General features: G+C 40.4%; 1 long non-coding RNA gene across 1 annotated transcript; it reads left to right on the forward strand.

The window, feature by feature from the left end:
* The first annotated feature begins 2443 nt into the window (after positions 1-2443).
* LOC144265030 (uncharacterized) lies at positions 2444-6309 on the forward strand. Its single transcript, XR_013346155.1, has 2 exons — positions 2444-2994; positions 3570-6309. It is a non-coding gene; the product is annotated as an uncharacterized LOC144265030 (long non-coding RNA).
* Positions 6310-14791: the final 8482 nt, after the last annotated feature.

A 14791-nucleotide genomic window follows, 5' to 3' on the forward strand; every position in this document is an offset into this window, starting at 1 on the left:
CTATGCTAAATCCTAACTATATCCTAAACCCTTATTTGAAACACTGTGTACAATTTTTGTCACCCATCTAAAAAGAATATAGTAGAAAAAAATGAAAATGATTTTATGCATGGAAAGACTAGTATGAGGAATGCTGCAACTATGAGGATTTTTTGGCTTTACTAAGCAGATAAATAAGAAGGGATATGATAGCAATATATACAATCTTAGACCAATAAGGGAGATTTTGAGAGGTCATCTGTTCCATTACCCGCCATGCTGAGGTAGAGGACCAAGTACACCTAGACTATCCCTTACAGTTTGTATTTAACCTCCCATGATGGGGATTCTACAACTTACCTTGGGAAGCCTATTCCAGAGCTTAACTACACTAATAGAAAGATTTTCCTAATGTCTAACCTAGATCTCACTTGCTGCAGAGTAAGCTCATTACTTCTGTTGAATGGAGAACAATTGATCACAATCGTCTATAACAGCTCTTACATATTCGAAGACTTATCAGGTCCCCTTTCTTGTCTCAAGATTAAACCTGCCCAGTTTTATAGTCTTTTCTCATAGATCTGATTTTCTAAACCTTTTATCACTCTCCTCTTGGCTCTCTTCTATTTGTTCACATCTTTCTTAAAGATATACAGTCATTAATGTTATAAGATCAATAAGACATGTTCCTATGAAATTCAATGGCATTAAATATGAACAAATTTGAAATGCTTTTTTATTTTTTAACAAAAATAAAACATACCCCATGTAGAACTCATTGCTACCAGATATTACTGAAACAAAAGTCTCAGTAAAGGATTAAGCATTTTATATGGATAATAGGTACTATACATAGTCAGTGCTTAATTTGTAATGAAAGATGTGCCAGGGCTCAAGCACTTTTTTTACATTCATAACTGATGCAGCAAGCCCAGAGGTGCCAGGGCTATGAACTGCCAAGCCTAGAGGTCCCAAGGCTCAGCACTGACAAATTAAGCTCTGTATATAGTCACAATTTACACTAGCTAAAATAAACGTTTACAAGGGATATACATCCTGATGTAGAGATAAGACCAGCACTGTGGCTAAGAAGAAACTTCCATCCTAAGATGATTATTCCATAATTGTCCATTATGGAAGTTTTTATCCTTGTTCTGAAGCAGAGTTGGTTGGGAATTTTTCATGAGAATGATTTTCCAGTTGAGAATGCAGTTACTGTAAAATCAAAATTTTCTGTGGGAAAACAGATGTTGCCAAAAAAAAAAAATTGAAATGAAACGCAGTAAAACCCACCTTCAAGATGACCTCCACATTTCACAATCAAAAGTGTTCAGAAGTTGTGTTGCAGAAAAATGTCAAAATCTCAGCATTTGGTCCTGATTTGGAATGAAAACAAATGCTGAAGTGTTAGAATTTCCCATGGGTGGAACCTCTGAATTTCACTCATTTTTACTCTGAAGCATCTGGTATTGTGTACTGTTGGAGACAGGCCACTGGACTAGATGGACTGCTGTTCTGAGCCAGTGTGGTACTTCCTATGTAATTAATATGAAAAATGTGAGTACACAGTGAACTTGGATTGAGATTGTCCAAATTTCTTTTCTTGGGATTTAGATTTCTTACAGTTACTGACAGTACTGAGAGGTAGGATGTTGCCCTAAATTATATTTTGGACATTAAATACTTTCAATGTTAATTTTTTTCATAATGAGTGATATTTTCCAACAGAAATATTGAAGTATTCTGCATTCCTTACTTTGGTCTTCGCTAGGGTGTCTGTTTTTATTTGCAAAAAGAAAAGGAGTACTTGTGGCACCTTGGAGACTAACCAATTTATTTGAGCATGAGCTTTTGTGAGCTACAGCTCACTTCATCGAATGCATATTGTGGAAAAGGCAGAAGACATTATATACACAGAGACCATGAAACAATACCTCCTCCCACCCCACTCTCCTGCTGGTAATAGCTTATCTAAAGTGATCATCAAGTTGGGCCATTTGCAGCACAAATCCAGGTTTTCTCACCTGGTCGCTTTGGATGAGCTATTACCAGCAGGAGAGTGAGTTTGTGTGTGTGGTTTTTGGAGGGGGGTGGGGAGGGTGAGAAAACCTGGATTTGTGCTGGAAATGGCCCACCTTGATTATCATACACATTTTAAAGAGAGTGGTCACTTTGGATGGCTATTACCAGCAGGAGAGTGAGTTTGTGTGTGTGGGGGGGGGGGGGCGGAGGGTGAGAAAACCTGGATTTGTGCTGGAAATGGCCCAACTTGATGATCACTTTAGATAAGCTATTACCAGCAGGAGAGTGGGGTGGGAGGAGGTATTGTTTCATGGTCTCTGTGTATATAATGTCTTCTGCCGTTTCCACAGTATGCATCCGATGAAGTGAGCTATAGCTCACGAAAGCTCATGCTCAAATAAATCGGTTAGTCTCTAAGGTGCCACAAGTACTCCTTTTTGCGAATACAGACTAACACGGCTGTTACTCTGAAACCTGTTTTTATTTGGTTTTGAGAATGATATAATGATGTAGAGGTAACGTGAAACAGGTCTGATGTGACATTTTATAAACAAACTGGGCACAAGTGAGAAATGTGAAAGCTGAGATGTGGTTGTTATGACAACCAAATTAGAAGCAGTTCTTATTGGACATAAGTGAAGTGATAACATGAAAGTTATTTTCATTCTTTAAAGACAAAGGTCATAGTTGTACAGCGTAGCATTTTACTCTGGCTGTTTTTTCAAAATCCCACTATTAATAAGAGTAATGCCATTGGATATCCTACATACATTCAGCTAGAATTGTTAAGAAAAGATTGAAAGAACACGAATACCAGGACAGTGTTTTCTGTATATAAGGAAGGCAAATATTATTCTTATTTTAAGGATAAAGAAATGAAGGTTCAGACAGGCCAAATGATTCACCCAGTTTCATTCAGGACATCTGTAAAAGAGCTAAGAAGAACTCAGAAGCCCTGTCCATCCTCCCTTGGCTGCAGTATTTTAAACAATGGTAAGAAATGTTTGTAATCGTAATTACATATCTGAAAACTTTTGGGCTCTGAAAATTACATTACATTGTCATCATCAAAAAAATTGAAATCAGACAGACAGAGGGATGGAACACCACATCTGTATACAGCCATTTGATGCATCATAATTAGGTTTCCAAAAGATTATACTTAATGGAAGAAGGTGTAAAGACAAGCTGGGTGAGCACTACATTGCTTCAGTGAGTGATTTTATAAAAGTAGGAAAATGCATACACAACCCAAAATCAGTTCAGACTCTAAAAAGACTTGGAATGGTCTCGAGTCTCAGAAACTATATATTAGCCCAGGGGCATTACAAGCATTAATTTTTCTACAATGACAATGAGAGCCACTATGCAGACAGGGTACATGCCACTCAGCTTTATTATTACAGCAGAAACAAAAAACCTGAAGGGTGAGATGCTACAGCTTGGTCATTCCCTATTATAGCAGTAGGAAATGTTAGGGGAAAATTTGTTAATAGCCCTCTCCTGCAATCTGTGAATCCCTGCTTCTGACAGATTTTCTAACCAGCTTATGTTTCCTCTTATTGCAGCCCAGGAGATGGACATTAGCAGCTGTCTGGAACAATACAGCATTGCATTTAAATAAATTTAAAATAATAGTATTTGATTAACTTGATGAGAATTGCTGTTCCATTTTCTATTTAAACATTCCATGAGTAGTTAAGTACTTTCCTTACTTACTTACCTTTTTCATTAGTTATGTAGAGAGCATGGAAGAACAAACAGCACTTTGAAAAATGTCACAGTATATAAATAGCACTTCTGAGAACATTAGTAAAGTTCTACTGAAGTGCAAAACCAACAAGTTAGTGGTGAACTGTGAAGATGCAGGCAAGAGAAGAACATGTGAAAATCAAGGCAAAAGGGCGATCAAATTACTTCTGTAAAGAACTGCAATGTTGCAGTTCATGAAATTTTACCATGACTTTATTGCGAGTCTGAATATTTTTCGTAAAACCCCAGCTCCTGTCATTAAATGATTTTGTGAGAATCTCAGTTTTCTCTTTTTCATTTTAGCCCACTTGGTTGTGAAGAAAAGCTTGAAAGTGTGATCTGAGTGAGGCTCAGAAAATTAAAAAGAACTCCCAAGTTTTTTTTTTTTTAAAGTATGATTTTTCAAGCCCATAATCTCATGATTTTTTTGAGGCTTTAATGATTTCTGAATGCTTGAGGTTGGCATATTGGAACTGTAAACCTCATAAGAAATAGCACTAGTCTCACTTCATCTCTCTGGACCCAATGAATTTCTTTGATGACAAAAGGAAGTATCTCATCAGAAGTGAAAGAAAAACATGGCAGCCACGGGCCAGCTGTATTATTCACCATTGATATTTGATAAATTGAGGATTGTGTTTAACTAAAACCTCCAGACTTTGCATGTAAATAGTTTTCATTGAGTAGTAGGCTCTACGTATGTGTGGAAAGTAAATATAAAGTTATTAAAATGAATGAGAAATCACTGCTGAGTATGCTGAGAGGGGCATCTGCTGAGGTTTACAGCAGAACGTAAAGAAGATCTGCCCCCTATGAGATCTCTCAATGCAAAGCTTTCCTGGCAGGCCCAAGAGCTGCCACTAGGACAGCTTACAGGAAGAGAATTTGAAGAGTCTCAGGAAGTACATCACCACAGTGCTCCAAAACAATGCAAATTATGTATCTTTCCTGATGTTGAAAATGCACCTTCTAATCATCAGACCCCTTTAAAGTGTTTCATGTTGAACATCCAAAAACTGAGGTATACAAAGCTACTAGTCACTTTTTAAAATCTTGGCCTGTATAGTTAAAAACATATATTGAGCCCTGTCTCTTATCCCTGAACACTTTATAGAAATGGCAATGTATTGCCTGAAACTCAAAGCTCCTTCCCTTCAAGCAATAATTATCCTGTGAATCTTCAGCACTCCACTTGTACTGTGAGGGTTGATAGTCCCCAGCCCTCTGTGTGACAGTCCTATTTCACTCCTGGTACTTTGCAGCCTTCCATTCTTGCAGAATTCAGAACAGTAGAGTGCATGTTACACCTGACAATACAGCAAAACATCTGGTTTCATAGCGTTTCTGTTATTCTCCTAGAGCAGCACAAATTTCCTGTCTTTTTTTCTCCATAGTGTGTTTCACTGTCTTTCTATTACACTGTGTTCCTTCTCTGTGGAAACAACAGACAGTGTGAAACAGTCTAGAAGACTTTTAGGACAAAGTTACAATGGGTTCTTATGCTATAAAGCAAGTATAGCTTTAAACTATAGTGGCAGTGATGTTATCAGTAAGGTCACATAACAGTTTCCATCCTAAACCTGTTTTAAGCCACTCAGAACTTGTGAAATTTACTTTTCATGCTAAAAAATTTCAAGCTTGGAATTTGCCCTAAAATGAATTATTGAGAAAAATTTGAACAAAAACCAATCATTTGCATATGAGCATAATTTCAATACATATTTCCTATTAAAAAAGTATTTACAGTAATTTTTGGACAGATCTACTGTCAAAACAGCTAGGGATAGAAAGTTAAAATTGAAAATTAAAATATATCCAACTGATAAGTACCTTTGGATGTAGAGCTGGTTAGAAAAAAAAAATTGATAATTTTTTTTGTTGAAAAATGGATCCCATCAAAACTGAAACACTTCACAAAATTGTGTAGCTCATACCAAAGTTTTATTGTAGAAAAAAGGTGCTAACAATGCAAAAACATCCTGTGTTGACATTTTCAGTACAAAACATTTCAGTGTATCTCTTTGAAGTGACTTTGATTTAATTTTTAAAATTTTGAATATACATTTATATAAAATTTGAAACAGAAACAAATATTTTGATTTTATCAAAGCAAAATATTTCAATAGAGAAGGATCTCTTATTTTATTTCAGAAAATTTCAGGATTTTCAGGTTTTGTTTAAAACTAGAGTAAAAACAAGTGTCTCAAAATCTGCCTGGAAATCGAATATTTGTTCTCCACTGAGCTTTATTTGGATGTATCATTTCCTGTGTATTTTTCTGTACTCTGTATTATGGCATACCCAGAGTACTAGCAAGAAGTTATAACTGTATCTAAGTTTGTAGAATTGTATTATATTTTATTGAGGAAATAGTATGTGTTCATTTAATTTAGACAACATAATGAATATGCACAAAGTGACAGACCTAAAAATTGTATTAAAAACCTCAATGATGGCATGTCCATGCGTGCTTAACTTTGAAATTTAACATTCCTCTTACTTAGTTCTTTATTTGGAATAAATGATGGTTTACATAGCATCACTGTGCTAAATGTATATCTGAATAAAGATACTGTGTAGTTCTTATTTCACTTCTTTGCTAAGGTCTAAATAACTGCAATCATTCTTACATCCCAAATGCTCAACATTCAATGCTCTTGCATTGGCCTTGCTGCTGTAACAAGGCATGTGAGTAGAGGAAAATGGGAAATATGTGCTTAGAAAGTAGCAAGAGAAAGCAAAGGAAGTTTGCTGCCAGCAACCAAAGAGAGGAGGAAGGAGTTCACACTTGAACCATCCCACGTGGTGCCACTTACGGATTCATATCTAACCTACATGTGAGACCAAAACATTCCTTCATCTGGTGAGACTTAAAGGGTGCATCGATACTTCAAAAAAACACCCTGTGGCAGCAAGTCTCAGAGACGGGGTCAACTGATTCAGGCTCACTCTTTGGGACTAAAAATAAAAGTGTAGACATTCCTGCTTGGGCTAGAGTCTGGGCTCTGAAACCAGGATTGGGGAAGGGGAAGGTCAGATAACAGGAACCAGTTTAGATTCTCTTTAGTGCACAGCTAGTCATTTAGTTGCTCTCTCTGTAATGTGTAGTAAAAATGTATTATGGTCTGAGACTTCTGTAAGTCATCTTTATGGCACTAGAATATCATCTGTCAAAAAGAAATGACCTTTTCTAAGAACAAAATTTCCCTGCTTATGTCTTTCCAAATGTTGATTAAGTTATGTGAGAACAACAGGGAAAACAAGATTTGTCATACTGAAAAACTGATGAATATGTACTCTAAGACAACGTCACATTCTCTAATGAATAAACAATTACAGCTGTAATTGTTTGTACATTCCTGCAAATGCCAACAAAATCAAATATCTGTCATGCCAGATGACGAAGCACAACTCATTGAATGTACTTAGCACTCCACTCATCTTGAAAAGGTCACTCAGGCTTTAACAAGCTGTACGTGGTTAGCCAGCTTCTAGGAAATGAGCATGTACCTTCCAAAGCATGCAGTTTGTATCAGCAATAAAGGAGCTACCGTATTTGGCTCACCTTCAAGTGACATATTTGGCTTAAATAACAAATTATAACTGGTGCGATCTGCCTAATGTTTCTGCTGTATGCATGGATACATTCAAACCTGTCCTATTATTTTTTATAATTTCTGTAGAAGACGCGCCAGAGTCCACAGTTAGAATCAGGCCTCAGCTTGCCTGGCTCAATACAAACACACAGGAAGACAGGGTCCTAATGAACTAATAGACTAAGAGGACAAACATATAATTCTATATTCAATATCAGTAAACACAATCTATTCTTTTATGGCTCAGTTGTGACTTTTAGCCGTGGGCCACTAAGGCTGATCTGTAAGGGGTGTACCATACCATGCCATAGATTAGTATATCAGACTTCCCGAGGCCTGCACTGGAACCTAGTGGGACTCGATAATGGTAGAGTCTTGCCTCCTCCCTATCCCCTTTGGTGTGATTTACTCCCACAGGAGTCCCAGGAAGGCACAGCCAACATGTAGTTGTGTGCAGTTGTCTCCCTTCTACCCTTGTGCATCTATAATGGGAAACAGATTTTTTGTAAAAAACATTGTTGATAGCCCTTGACACTGCCCTGTGTTCTATCAGTGATGTCAGTAAGAGAGCTGTTAATGCTAATCTAGTGCAAACATAGGGTGTGGGTGGTGGTACAATTAATCTAATCTGTACATAAGAAAAGTAGATATTACCAAATGCCAATAGTGCATGCTAGCCTAATAACCTGGTTCTGTTTCTACCTGAATAAAGGAAGCTAATTCTCAAAGATACCATTATATAAGAGATCAGATTGGTTCCAAGCCTGCCTTGGCAAGCTAGAGTTACAATCGATTCACAAAAAGAAAAGGAGGACTTGTGGCACCTTAGAGACTAACAATGTTAGTTTCTAAGGTGCCACGAGTACTCCTTTTCTTTTTGCGGATACAAACTAACACAGCTGCTACTCTGAAACTGATGCACAAATTACATCAGCCTTTAGACAGATGGGAGCTGGCCAATTCTACTACCCCGTTCTCTGCTCCCCTCCCAAGTGCATGATTCCCAAGGTAGTTCAGGGAGCTGGTCCAGAAGCTTCAGGCTAATAGGGCAATATTCTAACAAGGCACATGCCTCATATAAGATAGTTTTGAAGTAATTTAGAAGTGAAAACACTTATAAAAATGCCATGGTCTCCCATCCCTATTTTTTGCAGTCTATCGAGGTTGTTTTCTGGTACACAGCAGGAGAGTCTGAAGCCCAAAGGAGGGTAATACTACTTTGCATTTAGAGAACTATTTTCATGCTAAAGGATTACAAATCACTTTACGAATTGTGGGTTTGATTCACTTCTTCTGGTGTAGGGAAATGCAAATTACAACTCTCTGTGCCACCAAAGGCTGCAGAACCCCTGGGGAAGGACAGGCAGTTTTGCACTGTTGGCTACCCCCCGGCGATTTTATCAAGGAAATGGGCTTGAAATTGCAGCTGGTGCTTCATTGAAGCCCCACTAGCAGAGGTTAGCCAGGGACTGGGCTGAATCCATGCTTCCTCCGCTAGTCTGTCCACAGTCCGTTGATGACAACTCCACTCACTTTTGGGCCTGGGCTAGCTAACTATACGCCTCCTGGTGGAGTGGAGGGTTCAAGTAATTTGTACCCCAGGACCATTTTCAACATGATAAAGGGCAGGCATGTAAATTTTGTACCTGAGTTGCTAAATTTTCTTGACTGTTTTACAAGGCTGATATACTGGAACAGGGGAGGAAGGAAGCCATGCGGTTATGGCCCTATAAAGGAATTCTGGGTTCAGTCCTGGGTCTGCCACAAATTTCTTTTGTGACCTTTGGTAAATCATCCAGGGTCAGATTATCATCAGGCCTAAATATAGTTACACCAACTGAGGATCCTTCCTATGACTCAGTTCCCCATCTCTAAAATGAGTATAATACTTACCTGTTTCATAGGGATACTTTGAGGATATATTCATTAATGTTTTTGAGGTACTCAGATACTTCAGTAATGAGACTCATAAGTAAAGTCATTAGAGTAATTATCCTAACATATATTTTCACAACTTGTTTTGTATACAACATGAAACAGAATGAGATGTGGTGGTATAAAACAGCCAGAAGCTCAGTTCTGAAGTCCTTGCACAAGCATAGCTTAGATCAAAGTTTCTGAGAATTGTGTGTGTGTTTGCAAGGTCTATATTAGTTGGAAAGATAGTCCTTGTTTGTGAAGGTGTAACCTATCCATCACTTACATAGTGTGGCTCTGTCCCTCTCTAGTTGCTGGATCATATATATCTGTATGAATCAGCTACTGTCCTTGAGCTAACACAAATGAGTCTTTTAGTTCTGGCAGTGAGTAGAGACTTATTGTTTTAGAACCAGAGATCCTAGTTTCAGCCTCCACTGCCAACAATCCACCCACACTGGCATATTATGAGTGAGTGCAGCCAGCTGAGGGTGGCAGAGATCTACACTAGGTAAGTGTGGGTTACACAAGCCAAGGGAATCATACACAGTAATCCACCAGCACAAGTTGTCCTGATCTTTTTAACTATAATTTTAGACCAGATTTTCCAAGATGTGCAATTTGTGTGCCCAGATACCAAGGTTGCACTCAGACTGGACATTTTCATGTGCAGACAGCCTGTTAGGTATCAAAATAGTTATTTATGTGCACAAATACCCTAGTTATGCATTCAGTCTTGCTATTTGCACGCTATTTTAAGTGCATACTCTTCAACATTGACTTGCACAGAACTTTGAAAATCAGATCCTTTGTGTGCACTTTAACTTGAGTCTTGCCAAAAATCTGGGCAGTGGGTAATTAATCTTGATCAGGAAGATTTATTTCTGTTTGCTTTATATTGTTATTCATATAATTAAAATCAGTTTTACACCTTAGGCTATATTGTTATTTGATCTTTCTGGGCTACAATGACTACATCTAATTTACTCCAAGAAAGCTCACTCATACTGAGCAGCAACATAGTTCATTTAAGGTATAGATTCTGCCACCCTTACTCTGACTCAGTAGTACCTTATTCCAAGTAACTCCATTGATTTCAGAGGGACTATTCAATGAGTTAATACTACTCAGACTAAGTAAGAGAGGGATATCTGGTCCTTGGTTTGTACAAAACCATACAACTTTTAATACAAGGATTGAAAAGATATTTTGACCTTCTACTCCTGAAGACATAAATGGATCACAGGAAGAAGTTATGAGATATTTTTCAGAAAACATCCACCTCTCATAAAATCTAGTCTTAAAAAACTCTACAAGCATATGTTATCCTATTCAAATATATGAAACGTCAGCTCAAAAATACAGGGACAATGTTTTCCATATCCACAGTAAAAAAAAAAATCCTGAAAATGAGGGAAAAACCCATTGCTAATAAAGAATCCTCATTTTAATCACACGTTTTCTTCATTACTTCCATATTTTAGGTGATATAAAGGGAGGAACAATTATTGCCTTGTTCACTTTGATTTATTTGGCTCAATGCCTCCTTACCTAGCTAATGTAAAATAAACTGTGCTACATGGGTCATTTATGATGGGATTTAATAAGATGCTTTTTATTTCCACCCTGCAGGGAAACATATTAGTTTTCTAGCACCTGGCAAAAAACATTTCTTTCATTCTCTCTTTATTTTCATTCAGTAGAATTCAGTGAATGAGGTAATTTAAAGCTACAATGAACACACTGTCATTAAAGGACAATCTACTAAAACAGGACTTCAAACCCCAGAGGAGAAAATGATGCCCAGATGTCAAAATGAGGAAGGTCATGAGCAAGCCTGACTGGTTCCTAACTTCCTGTGAACATTACTATGTAAATGAAGTCTTGTTCTTTTTCATTGTCTCAAGTTCTAAATGTTTTCCCATTTCCAGACATGTTATTTACTAGCAAAGTAACATAATTTGACAGGTATGTAAGGTAATCTTCTGGGTAAGGCAATAGAAGCTAGGAATCTGGTTTTCTATTAGTTTTCTGCCATAGACTTCCTAGTGACCAATTTAGGTTGTCATTTAGGTGCCACTCTTTCAATGGCATTTGCGGGCCTAACTCTCTTAGAAGCCTTTGAAAATCCAAGACTTAAGTTCTTTGTGCTTCATTGTTTTGCTCTGTAAAATGGGGATAATGCCTACCTACCACTCAGTGATGGTGAAAGGTTAAGTTAACTGATATTCCTAAAACAGTTTCAAGTCCTTAGATGGAAGGTGTTATATACAGTCAGTGCAACAGTTTTAATCTGGTGCCAGTTGCAAACCACTATAGTTATGCTCGCATAACAGTTTCTATTAAAAGTCCCAGATTTCAGTCGCTCCCAGCATTCACAAACTTTGATATTTAAGATAACACTTTCCATGTTTGATCTTAGCTTGGTAGTCATTTTTGAAATTGGGGAGGAGAAGGAAGAGGGAGAATACTTTTCCTGTTATAAAAAAATCTCTTGTAACCCTCTTGGACAACCCTACATATGAAACAGCTTAGGGATGGTATTTCTCCATCTCAGAGAACGTTGGATTTGATTGCATTTGAAAAATCACATATCAAGCAGCAGATTTCTCATTAAGTTTATGAAACACACACTGCATAACCACTGTTCAATGCATGTTATGTGCTTTCCATCTGGGCATGACCTACAGAGGATATGGGTCTATTATACCTCTCACCTTGGAAGCTTACTCTTTAGCTCAGACTGTAGAAATGTATGCTGTCAGATCTAAAGAGCCCTAGTTCAATCCCTGGTGTTGGCCAAGATAGTCACTACCACTAATTATTTAGTTGGTGTTGGTCCTGCTTTGAGAAGGTGGTTGGACTAGATGACCTCTTGAGGTCTCTTCCAACATTAATCCTGAGGTCTCTTCCAACCCTAATCTTCTATGATTGTATGATTCTACCACAAGTTTTTGTAGATAACAACAGTGTACTATGGTCCTGATCCTGCAGTGAGTTCCATGCAGGCAGACCCCTGCATCTACACAGAGTCCCTCTTATATCAATGGATCGCAACACAGATGCAAGGGTTAGAGACAAGTAAGGTGTAGTCATGCCCAGTGGTTGGATCAGAAATCAGGCCCAGCGGCTAGAGCAGGAGTTGGTAGCCAGGAATCATAGCTGAGAGTCAGAGACCAGAGACAAAGTCAGGAACCGGAGCTGAGGATCAAAGCTGGGTTACCAGGAGTGAAGCAAAGCAGGAGTGGAGCTGGGTCCACAACTGGGAACAAGCCATCGCAGGACTTATCACAGCTATGGGCAAATGCTGTGAGCTGCCACAAAACTCCAGCTGAGCCTGGGCTTAAGAGCTCATCTGCTGCTTCTTCACACCAGTCATGTAGTACAGCAAATCAGGTAGCCTACTACAGGCCAGCTGTGCTCATTAGAATCCTGGCTCTGCTGCAGGCCGTGATTCCTGACAGCCAGGTTGTGCCTGTGCAGGGGTCATTGCAGAATCAGAACGTAAATGCCTCCTTACTCCCCTAAGGCCCCAGCTTGTGGATTTTCTCCAGGTGCTCTACACCTTTGTGGAGTGTTTGGTCAAGCTCAACTGGACGCTGACTGAACCCGTCAGCTTTAGGAGAGAGTGCGTGAAGGCTGTCCACCGTCAGGCCAGTTCTACACTCTGGCCGTCAAGCCCTCCCTGCAGAGCCAGAGTTGCGGGTGGCCTTGTCAGCGTACGATGATGACCTGCTCCTCGTGGTCAAGGACCCTAGAGACCTGTGCCAGGTGTAATGCCCATACAAAGCACACAAGATCTTTTTATAGGGGAGAAGGCAACATGCCACATTTATTGAGAATACAGCAGTTAGCATATGCTTTTTAGTCACACACACACACACACACACACTTCTGCCAGCCAGCTTTATAGTTACCAGTCCAGAGTCTGAATCAATCAATTGTTCTTTTGAGTCCAAACCAAGGGGAATTTCTGGCGCCATTCCTCAGTTTGCACGGACTATAATGCTGCAACTGGCCTCTCTCTCTGCCTTTTGCTAATAATATCTTGTGGTCAATTTTCCCAGAATGGGGAGGGGGAATATCCACATTCCATAAGATACCCCTGAGTATATCTATTACTATGCTATTGGTGAACAACCAACCTGAGACCAAAAAATTCTACTCCTACATGAGTGGAGGCTTGCCAGGCGATCTACTCGGCAGCCTCCTCCACCCGGGTCAACTGGGTCAAGAACTCTGGCCTGGTGGTCGGGGATGGGTGGCAGGCGAATTCCCTCCCACCCATGCTTCAGGCCATTCAGTGAAGCACTGATCCACTGCTCTATCTCTATCAGAAAGTGTATACCTTTCTGCCACACATCCTTCTCTGCCGGAGAACTGGCAAGGCTTGGAGGGCAGGGTTGGTGAGTGGCTGCGGAGGTGGACAGGACTGCTCCAGTTCCTTTCCCTCTGGGAGAGGGCACTGGTGCTCAATCAGCTAATCCTGTCCATGCTCTGGCACCAGCTTACCACCCTGATCCCAGCCCCGGGTATCCTGGTCCACCTCCAGAAGTTGGTTCTGGAGTTCTTTTGGCCAGGACTGCACTGGGGCTCTGCAGGGATCCTGTACCTCACCCTAGAGGAAGGAGAATAGGGCCTAATCTGCCATCATGCTCAGGTCCACGTCTTCTGCCTCCAGGCCCTGCAGAGACACCTTTATGGTTCAGGTAGTTCGGTGTGGAGCATGTTGGCGCATGCCTTCCTCCACTGCCTCAAAGGGCTCTGATATGACCAGCAGCTCCTTTATCTCCATTCAAGAGGTCTTCCATGAGACTTCTCTGGGCTGCTGGTCTTCTACCAGGACGTCCTCCAGACTTGGAAACTGGTTTTGGCAACCAGGTCTGCAGCAGCCACAGAGAGAGCAGATCTCCTCGCAGAGCCCCGGCTACACATCCTCCATATCAGTTTGCAGGAGTCCCTCTCAGTGCGCCAGAAGTTGGTCTTGGCAAGAGTTACCAGAATCGGAGATCTCCTGGACTATGACCAGGGAGACTGTGTGGACCCCCCTGGTGCTCGGTCAGTGCATGGAGCTCTTCACTCGGCATGTTCTTTGGGAGGTGAGGGCACTCGGGTTCACCTCAAGTGGGTCCTGCGGGAGCATGCTCCCTGCCCACCTCTCACCCTGGGCCCTCCAGATCTTTTCATTGGGCCCCTGTCCTCTGTGGCCTCCTCCCCCCAAGCTGTCCCCTCCACACACTCCAAGCCAGCTGTGCGACCTGCAGCTGGTTTGCTTCTGAACCACACCAAGGGCACATTTGTACATGCTTGTCTTCCATACTCTCAATTTCCTCACTCTGTGTCCTGTCCTGATACTAAGTGGCGAGACCTATTGCCACCTATTGAAGGTGAGGAACCCCGGTGGCCCAGTCTGTATTCCACCTTGGTCCCACGGCCTTCCGTGAAGCATGAGAGAGACCCTGGCGCACACCTACCTTGAGTGCACCAGGTTGCAGCCCCTCTTCTGGCTCCTCAGGACCTATTTT

This window comes from Eretmochelys imbricata, chromosome 5 (assembly GCF_965152235.1).
Source record: "Eretmochelys imbricata isolate rEreImb1 chromosome 5, rEreImb1.hap1, whole genome shotgun sequence".
Lineage (NCBI taxonomy): Eukaryota > Metazoa > Chordata > Testudines > Cheloniidae > Eretmochelys > Eretmochelys imbricata.